At 39.6% G+C, this 10,501-nt stretch overlaps 1 pseudogene; it reads left to right on the plus strand.

Moving 5' to 3' along the window:
• Positions 1 to 275: 275 nt before the first annotated feature.
• Positions 276 to 2,635, plus strand: LOC107159537 (annotated as a pseudogene).
• Positions 2,636 to 10,501: the final 7,866 nt, after the last annotated feature.

Here is a 10,501-nt window from a genome sequence, read left to right on the forward strand (position 1 = left end):
CTGCACTGCTTCAGGATGCACAGCATAGTGAAGGGGCCATGACTTCCCTGACAGGCACTTGAGTGTGCTAGGCCCCTGGGAGCCTATGAATGTGGCATCCCATGACCATGCCCACAGCTCCACCTCCCTACCCCTACATCTGCTTCACAATGGTATGCTCCATTGCCTGGTGGAGGTTTGAGTTACTGACCTAAGACCTGAGTGTCCACAGCCTGTTTGGGTGTGGCTGGACAAGCTGTGGCTGCAGTATCAGTAAGCAAAGCAGCTTTAGCATCATGGAGGGGCCAAGGGTTGCCCCTCAGGTGTCTATGGGGCTGATCCCAGATGAAGTACACAAGGTTTTTTTTAATCATTGTCTGTAGATATGAAACCAGGCCCTCATCCTTATGGATATCCTTGGGAGGTGGTAATGTATGCAGATATTGGATTTTTTGCTGTTCTCTTGTTTATGTGGAGATGTTGTCAATGTGTTAGCAGCAGGTGTTATGTGAGAAGAGGAAAAAAGCTTGCTCAAAGACTTTCTGGACTAATTGAAGAAAAATTTCAACTACTTGAAAAAGTTAGCCTTGTTCCAAAAGAGTATAAAGGCTTAGAGTCATGTTTAGAGGATTCCATTTTGTAGAAGAATCAATAGAAGCAAAAAAATTGGAGACAATATATGAAATGCTGGATAGGTCTAAATCTAAACTTGGGGATGAAATACTCTTTCTAGAAAAAAGCTAAAAACTAAACATTCTCAGCAGCATGAATTTTTGGCAAATATATCAAGAAGAATTAAGTTCCTAGAATATGAATCTAAACCCCTCAAGTTACTAACAGCAAAAGGTGAAACAACCTTGAGAATATTTCAAATGATGCAGAAGGATTTAAGGTAGCAATAAAAGAGGTGTTGAAATAAAATTTCCAACTTCAGAATAGTCAGAAGTAACTTTTACAAGAAGCTGAAGTATGGAAAGAAAAAGTGAATGACATTAATATACAGAAAATAACATTTGAAGACACTCTATGGTATTTGCAGAACAAGTTCTAAGAGATAAAGGAAAGCATATTAAGTCTCTGATTGAACACTTGGTGCAGATGAAAGATTGGGCTTCTGTGCTTGGAGAAGACCTAAAAGATGATGGTATCTTGGAATTGAAAATGACGAGTAAATCAGAAATTGGTGCTCACTTAGATGATCAGCCAAAATGAGCTTTGAAGGAACAGGTTTATGGTGCTAAGTTAAATGCCCCTTTTAAAACCTTAGAAGGAGAAAGAAATAAAATGTTTACTTTATTATCTTAAGTAGATAGAAAATATTAAAAATCTTAAGACAGAGCAAGCATCTTTGCAGTCAAAATACACAATTTAAAAGACAGAATCAGAATCTTCAGCAGAAATTTAATGTTATGATTGAAATATATCAAAAATTGTAATGAAACTCCAAAGATTATTAATAGGAGAGGAAATTTACTGGGTAGAGTGAGAGGAGAAACTTTCCAAAGTGGATGAAAACATCAGCCATACAACTGAACAGCTGGAGAACTATAGAAAGGAAGTCAAAGATCTTGAAGAAGAATTAGAGAGAACCATTCATTCTTATCAGGGGCAGATTATGTACTATGAGAAAAAGCACATGATAATGAGCTGGAAGCTCAGAGTGCTGAAAGATACCTCAAGATTTAATGAAACAACATGCCCACAATAGACACAAATTAACTGAAAATGAGGTTAAATTTAAACTTTTAGGAAAAGATCCTTATGCACTTGATGATTCAAATACAGCCTTTGCCAGAGAACATTCCCCAAATGGTCCCTCACTATTGGATCAACCTTCATCTGAAATTAGAGGTCCTCTTTTGGAAAAGAAGGATCCACCAATATTCTCATATTTGGTGCCAGTGGGAGGAGAAAGAGGCTCAAGAGGCTGAGAGAAAACCCAAGGACCTCAGATTATCAATGAAAGGAGAAAATCAGGCTATGATGGGCTAATTGATCCCCAGTGAGTGCCTTATAATTCTGGGCCCCTGTCACCTCTATGGGAAAAGTCTTGTAGGATGATGATCCCTCCACCAGGCCAACCACATTCTGATCCACATCTTCCTCTACAAAAGGCATGATGTATATATATTATTCTAATTATTGTAGATTATATGGACCACAGAAAAAAGAAGTTTTAATATGCCTTCTTTGTATAAAGTGGATGGGCCTCTGTCTTCAGAAATGGAATCTAGTAAAAATGATACTAAAGTAAATCTTGATAATTCCAATGTGCCTGATTCATCACTCCCTGCTGAAAACCAAGCAACTGGCTCCTAGATTTGTTTTTTCATCTTTCCCTCCAGTCAGATGTGCATTGTTTCCAGTGGACCCAAGGAGTCAGTTCGTGAGAAGAGGAGCTTTTATTCTTCCACCTCCTCCAGAAAACATGTATGAAGCATCTGGAGATCGTTTTCCACTGGGTGTGTCTACCAAGCCCTGCATTCCCATTGGGAAATGTATATTCACTGAGGTGTTTTTCTCATTATCTTACCCCAAGAGCTACATTCCTCTCCCACCTCTACATTCTCAAAGTAGAACTGAATTTTCTTCAGGGTTGATTCCACCTTCAAATTAGACAGCTACTGAACATCCAGAACAACAACAAGAAACCTGATGTTTCTGATCTCTCTTCAAAAGTAATTTGACTTATCTCTCATTTTTAGTTTAAGTATGTGTTTTTACTTAAGGAAGTGATTATACTTTTGCTCCAGTTGAAGTTTAATGGGATTATAATTCTTAGGATAGTGTTTTGTAAATAAAGATGATTTAAAAATGAATCTTATGAGTAAATTATTTCCATTTTATTTTATTCTAGGTAGTGTAACTTAACTTGATTAATTTACTATTACATAACCAACAATGAGAGTTTTGTATACAAAATCTTGCAGTCGGGGATATTTTAAGTTCCAAACAAAGCATATGCATTTACAAAGAAATGTACTTATTATGATTGCAGCATATTTGAAATTAACTTTATGCTTAATGAAAAATTTTAATTGATTTGAAGCCTTGTTTTGCATTGATGATAATAAAAATCAGCTCATTTTTCCATAAATTAGAATAACCAGAGCATATTAAGTGTAAACAAGAAAACATGACTATCATGTAAACAGGAGATTTCAAATATGAGAAATTTCCAGTTCCAAGGAAAACTTTTAGGAATTATAAACCACCACTTAAGTTTACTTGATCCTCATTGCCCTTTATATCCTTTATCTGATGCCCATTTTCATAAAATTAAGAATTGTATTCTACTGTGGGGTTATGTACCCTTTTTATTTTTTAATTAAATGGCAAGTCATAAGGGTAAAATGTGCTTGTTCAAGCAAGATTTTTTGGTCAGAATATGAGTAATTCCATGGGTTAAAATTATATTCCAATGAGTAGCAAATTGAGCAAAACCACAGGTATATATGCAGGGGTGTTATCTGTTTTTAAATAAGTAGGTTTGTCTATAATGGCAAAGCAGAGTAATAAATGAGAATTGTAAATTTTTAGGTCAATCTGCAGTAGGCCAAATAAACCCAGAATGATATTAGTGTAAATATGAAGAAAGGAATAAGGATGAAAAGAAGGGAAATGGCTTAACACCCATGGCGTAAGTGCATTAGAATGTAGTCCTTGTAGGTTTACAGATTCCCACATAGGGGCCCAAAAGGGTGTACAGTGAGAACAGTTATTGACAGTGGCCTGAGATTTTGGGGAAGAAATAGAAAACATATTCATTCATGAGCAGAAAATTTATTATTTTTTTTGAGAAAATCCATGAGTTTTACAGCATCTGACAATAAAAGATTAGGGACCTCACACCTGTATCTGTGTTGGCATTATTCTCTGTCAGAGGTCCAGGAATCTTGGTGTGGCTGTGAATATGAGCAAGGAAGATGGGGGACTTTTGATGCTGGAAAAAGATTCTTTAGGGTTAAAAAAAGAGAGAGATAGTAAATTTGAATTCAAACAAGGGGATAACACAGCTACAGAAATATGAGGAACAAGTTTAGCTATATATTCAGAATGTTTAAAGTAAGAAAATAATCTCAGTGCAATGATAATGGAGGTTAATTCAGCTTGCTGTGGAGAGATTTTAGGAAGGATTCTGTTGCTTTTGTAACAACTGAACAAAAAGGGAAAAAGTAGTTGGTTGGTCAGTTGCAATTTCTAATTTATTCATTTAAGTAACCATACTTATGGAGATTAATCCCAATTATGTTAAATTTAGTTTACTTATTTTAATTGTAAAATAACAATATCAGAAAATGTGATTAATAGTACTAATCATCTCTTCTCTGTTGAAGAAAAATTTAAGAACCAGTGGACATTATGTTACATTTTAAACATTTTTTAGAAAAAAAGACTTTATTTTCTGGCCATCTAGAAATTTTTAAAAAATTATTTAAATGTAGAAGTTTATTAGTCACTGGTGACATACAAATTAAAACACAATATGTCACATTTGCCCACCCAGATGAATCACTAAGATAACAAAAGACAGACTAAAATAATTAAGTGAGGATATGTATAGATTAGAGTGTCCCCATGTTACTAGTGGATTGAATTCATACAGTTGTTTTGGAAAGCATTTGGTAATATATACTAAATTTCAAATATGTTTAACTGATGATCCAGAAATTTACTCTTAGGATATAAATAACAAAAATACTTACATGCAATTTACCCAAACACATTTACAACAGCAATCATAGGAGAATGCTTCTTCATAATTCCAAAGAGGAAGCAACACAAATGCCCACAGTTGGTAAAACTCTTCAAGGCATAAAATATTCATAGGAAAAAAAACACAATTGGAGACTATCAAAAGGCGATTAAGAGACTTGGGCTTTATGCAGTGGGACATGTGGATTCTTACAAACAATGATGAAGTTAAGAAGTTATTTCTTTCACTATATAATTCCATATACATAAAATATAAAATGGACACAAAGAAATGCATTCCTATATTGCTAAAAGGATCATTTTCAGAGGGTTATGAAGGAGGAAGGGAAAATGGAATTAGAGTCTGCAAGCTCTGCTCTAGTTCTTTTTTGTTTGTTTCAGTTATATATGAAAGTAGAATGCATTTATGCAGTTTGATATATCATAAATATATAGGATATAATTTCTCATTTTTCTGAGTGTACATGTTGCAGAATCATATTGGTCATGCAGTCACATATATACATACATTAAAATTGTCTGTTTCATTCTACTATCTTTTCTATCCCCACATCCCCTCCCCTCTCCTCCCATCAGTTCCCTCTACCTAATCTAAGGTAAAGCTATTCTTCCCTATTGCCCCCCAGCCTTATTGTGAATTAGTATCTGCATATTAGAAAAAAATAGGTGTTTGGTTTTTTGGGATTGGCTTATTTTGCTTAGCATGATATTTTCCAACTTCAACCATTTACTGGCAAATTCCATAATTTTACTTTTCTTTAAGCTGCATATTTATATATTCCACATTTCCTCATCCATTCATCTATTGAGAGACACCTAGGTTGGATTTCTAGTCTATCTGTTGTGAATTGAGGTGCTCCAAACACTGATGTGGCTGCATCACTACAGTATGCTGATTTTATGTCCTTTGGATATAAACCAAGGAGTGGGATAGCTGGGTCAAATGGTGGTTCCATTCCTAATTTTCTGAGAAATCTCCATGCTGCTTTCCATAGTGGTTGTACCAATTTGCAGTCCTACCAGCAGTGTATGAGTGTACCTTTTTCACCACATCCTCGTCAACATTTATTGTTGCCTGTATTCTTGATGATTGCCATTCTGACAGGAGTGAGATGGAAATATTTGATTTGCACTTCTCTAATTTCTAGAGTAATTGAACACTTTTTCATGTATGGATCCATTATATTTCTTCTTCTGTGAAGTGTCTGTTCAGTTCCTTAGCCCATTTATTGATTGGGTTATTTGGGGGGTTTGGTGTTAATTTTTTTTTTTTAGTTCTTTATATGTCCTAGAGATTAATGCTCAACCTTTCTCTAAGGAGTACATTCTTTGAAGTTTGGAGACCAGCACCTAGGAAGAAGAAATTGAGGGTGATCTGCTGGGGTTTGTGCAACATTGGAGGGCATGGTCCACCTTTAAGGATTGTGATATTTCTAGGCTGGAGGACTGCAGCTTGTGCACACTCTACTTGCCAGTGGAAGAAGTGAATTGAGTTTCATCTTAAAACTCCAGTTTCACTAGTGATTCTCCCCACACATCTGAAGGTAACCATGTCAGGTGATGGATATGCTCATTGCTTGACTGGAAGTCATCTCACAGTGTGTACACTTATATCAACATCATTTTGTACCCCTTGAATATACACCATTTATCAATTATGTCTCGGTGAAGCTGAAAAAAAAAACTTTGTAATGTCTCTAAATGTCAAAGAAAATGTCTCTAAATGTAATGTCTCTAAATGTCAAGAAAATATTTACTGCTCCATATCTAGTGCCTGTGTAATTCTGAAACAGGGCTGTTGCCAGGGTCAAGGGCAACAATGTGGCCTGCCAGCCTTCCAGTGTGGTGCAGGAGCATGTCCCTATTGCAGGTGGTTTCCTAGAAGAGTACCTAACATTCCCCATGTCCCACTTAGCAGAAGCCAGGCTGTCAAATGATGCTGGTGGCGGGTCCAAGAAAGGTGACAAGGGCATGGAGCCAGCCCTGGCTCTCCCTGTTGTCCCTGGTAACTGAGCCTCAGAACCCCCAATGGCTCTCCAAGAAGTTGCTGCCTTGGTGAGAAGAAGAGCTGGAACCCACAGCCCTCTGACTCACTGCATGCTCAGCACCTCTTGTGCTCTTAGCTGGCTCCACTCTGCTCCCTCTTGTCAGAAAACTTTGGACCTCCTGCTGGCTATGGCCTCCTTGGGTGGCTCCTCAGTCTGGCTTTAAGGATGTGCTGCACTGATTTGTTTCCTACCTAGAGGCTCTGAGAACTTTTTAATTCTATTTTCTTCTTTGCTCTGGCCACTAGGACCCATTGACTAATATTTCATGATTAGAGGGTCTCTAGCTATTCTTCATAATCATTATTTTTATTATTTTCTACTTGTCTGAATTTCTGTCATTATAATTTTATGTTACTGAATTATATATCTTTATGAAATGCCATGACTTCTCTTTTAGAACTAGGTTAAATAAAATTAAGAGGTAAGTCAGTTAATTTACTAGAAGAGAAATCACTCTCTTTTCCTTTGAATGTTGGCTATTTACCAAAGCTTCCATTGTACTGAAGAGAAATAGGAATACTGTGGAAGCAAACACAGGACCTGAGCCACAGTGAGTGACCCTCCAGCCCCAGAGGGCCCTGGTATTCTGTGGACAAGGGTGTGGGACCACTAGGCTCATGGGTGGGGCAGGAGGGACCCCTCCTCCACCACTTATCTCCTTGGATATCATCTGGTCCATCACATTGAATAAGTGCAATGAGGAACTAAGATTGTGTTTGGGATAGGAGTCCTTTTTTTCCCAAGATGACTTTATTATTATTATTATTATTATTATTATTATTATTATTATTATTATTATTAGTTGTTGTTGTTCAAAACATTACAAAGCTCTTGACATATCATATTTCATATGCTTGATTCAAGTGGATTTTGAACTCCCATTTTTACCCCATATACAGATTGCAGAATCACATCGGTTAAACATCCACATTTTTACATATTGCCATACTAGTGTCTGTGGTGAGCCGCTTCTGCCGTTTATGCAAATTATGGTCGCCATTACAAGATGGCGCTGGCTTCGCTGTGGTCTGTGACAAACAACTCCTTATTTGGGAGAGTTGGCGCATGACTTTTCATCACCCTATGAGAAAGCTCCACGTGGCTGCTTTGCATTGGGGCTTGAGATGCTTTATTAAGGCTGGGAGGGGCATCCGAGAGAGAGAAGAAGAACTATCAAGGGCCTGAAATAAACTACTGAAAGAAGATTCCTGAGTGTTGCGTCTTCCTTGCAGGCAAGAAGTCGCGACAAGTGTCTATTGTATTCTGCTGCCTTTCCTATCCTCTACTAACCCCCTCCCTTCCCCTCCCCNCCTCTACTATCCCCCCTCCCCTCCCATCTTCTCTCTCTACCCCATCTACTGTAATTCATTTCTCTCCCTTGTTTTTTTCCCTTTCCCCTCACTTCCTCTTAATGTAATTTTGTATAACAATGAGGGTTTCATTCCATTTCCATGCAATTTCCCTCCCTTCTCTCTCCCTTTCCCTCCCACCTCTCCTCCCTGTTTAATGGTAATCTTCTTCTCCTGCTCTTCCTCCCTGCTCTGTTCTTAGTTACCCTCCTTATATCAAAGGAGACATTTGGCATTTGTTTTTTAGGGATTGGCTAGCTTCACTTAGCATAGTCTGCTCTAATGCCATCCATTTCCCTGCAAATGCCATGGTTTTGTCATTTTTTAGAGCTGAGTAATACTCCATTGTGTATAAATGCCACATTTTTTTATGCATTCATCTATTGAAGGGCATCTAGGTTGGTTCCACAGTCTAGCTATTGTGAATTGTGCTGCTATGAACATCAATGTAGCTGTATCCCTATAATACACTCTTTTAAGGTCTTTGGGGAATAGTCTGAGAAGGGGAATAGCTGGGTCAAATGGTGGTTCCATTCCCAGCTTTCTGAGGCATCTCCATACTGCTTTCCAAATTGGCTGCACCAATTTGCGTTCCTATCAGCAATGTAAAATTTTTAACAATCCAGATGTGTAAGTAGTTTTACAAGAGTTCCTCTCCAGGCTCTGTGTGAGGCCCTGGGTTCCATGGGCATTTTAGCCTGACCTCTAGGGTGGGGCTGGTGTGAGAAGGCAGAAAGAGGTGCCTGAGAGGGTGCTCTTCAGGACCCCTGAGCAGCTCCTGAGAAACATCCACCCCACACTTTCCCTCCTGCTGCAGAGACTTCTGGGACACACTGTCATTCAAAAACACTTGAAATGCCTGCACCTGGCCTAATGGTCAGTTTGCTATTTACTTAGGGAGTTCTTAGCTTATCAAAGCCTGGGAGTAACATCAAATGAAAGAAAAGATAACACAATTTTCTGGAGTGGTGGCAGGTCAAGGGCATAGCTCTTCGAGAGTGAGCTATGCCCTTGACCCTGCTGCAATGGCAGGTGGAGCCTGCAGAGCATTCTCCTTGAGTGAGATTACTGCCAGTTGTCTGGTTACCAGAGTGAGAACCATGAGGGACAGGGCTCTGTGTAGCCCTGAAGGAGGGACATTTCACTGTCAACATGATTCCAGAGGAGTGGAGCCACCAGCCAAGTTGCTGGAACATGCAAGCTTTTGTAACTTCCAGTGAGGGAATCCTCTCACCCCTTCATGGCCCAGGTGGACAGGACAGTGGAGAAAAGTATCAATGGATTAATACAAAAGCTTCATGAGCCTATGCTGGGGAGTAGGCAGGTACTCAGTGTGTGATTTGTGAAACTTTACCAGAGCCTTCTGAAATATACACTTCTATTGTCCACATTCTCCAGATGAGGAGACTCAGGACAAAGCACAGCCCAGAGGGCAGCCTGGCAAGTATGCATGGAGTGTGCTGGCATCCTCAGTTCACCTAGCTGCTTGTAGCTGGTGACAGGACCTCCAGTGGCTCCACAAAGATGGTGGGGCAAAAACTGCATCAGTGAACTGACCCAGGAAAGGCTGGCCTATGCGACAGAACAGCAGGGTCTTGTGAAGCTGGGATCCAGGCAAGACATGCTCAACTTCATTGAGGGGTCCACAGAGCCCAGGGGGCTGTGAGGCCTCTGTGTCCTCCTGTGCTCATTCCACAGGGGAGGCAGGTAGCTGTGCAGATGGGCTTGTGGAGTGATAGCCTTTAATGGATCTCAGGCAGCCAAGTTGGCCCAGGCTCAGTCAGGGACTCCCAGGTGACCTTGGAACAGGTGGTTTCTGTGGCTTCCTTTCCTCATCTCCAAAAGTGGAAGACTTGTATGGTAATTTCTAGGGTTCCTCTAGGTCTAAAAATCACCCCTCCACCCCAGGGAATGTGAACATTGGAAGTGACATGGTAATCCAACACCAAGATTGCAGGCCATGGAGGCAGCTTGCCAAGGTTTGAATCCTAGCACTTTGGCCTCCTGTGTGAATCTCATTAAGTTAATCTCCATAAGCCTCAGATCTCATGTTTGTATAAATAGAATGCTGCACTTCCTTCTGTGGGCCCTTGGGAGGGTTAAGGAAACAGAATGGGCGGGACATGCAGTTCCAGCCACACAGCTTTCCTCATGAGGCCATGCAGGAGGTTCACAGGTGAGATGCTTAGATGAGGAGGGCTATAACTCATAGGTGGGCTGGTCTGTCTGATGGATTAATAATTGGAAAGAACTACTGGGTTGTAACTTAGGTGAGTGTGGCTGGAGGAAATAGGTCACTATGCATGTGGCCTTGGATGATATCTGTCCCTGCCCCCCCCTATTCTCTCTTTTTATCTTTTCTCTCTCTCTCTCTCTCTCTCTCTCTCTCTCTCTCTCTCTCTCTCTCTC

This window comes from Marmota marmota, unplaced genomic scaffold (genome assembly GCF_001458135.2).
Source record: "Marmota marmota marmota unplaced genomic scaffold, marMar, whole genome shotgun sequence".
Classification (NCBI taxonomy): Eukaryota; Metazoa; Chordata; class Mammalia; order Rodentia; family Sciuridae; genus Marmota; species Marmota marmota.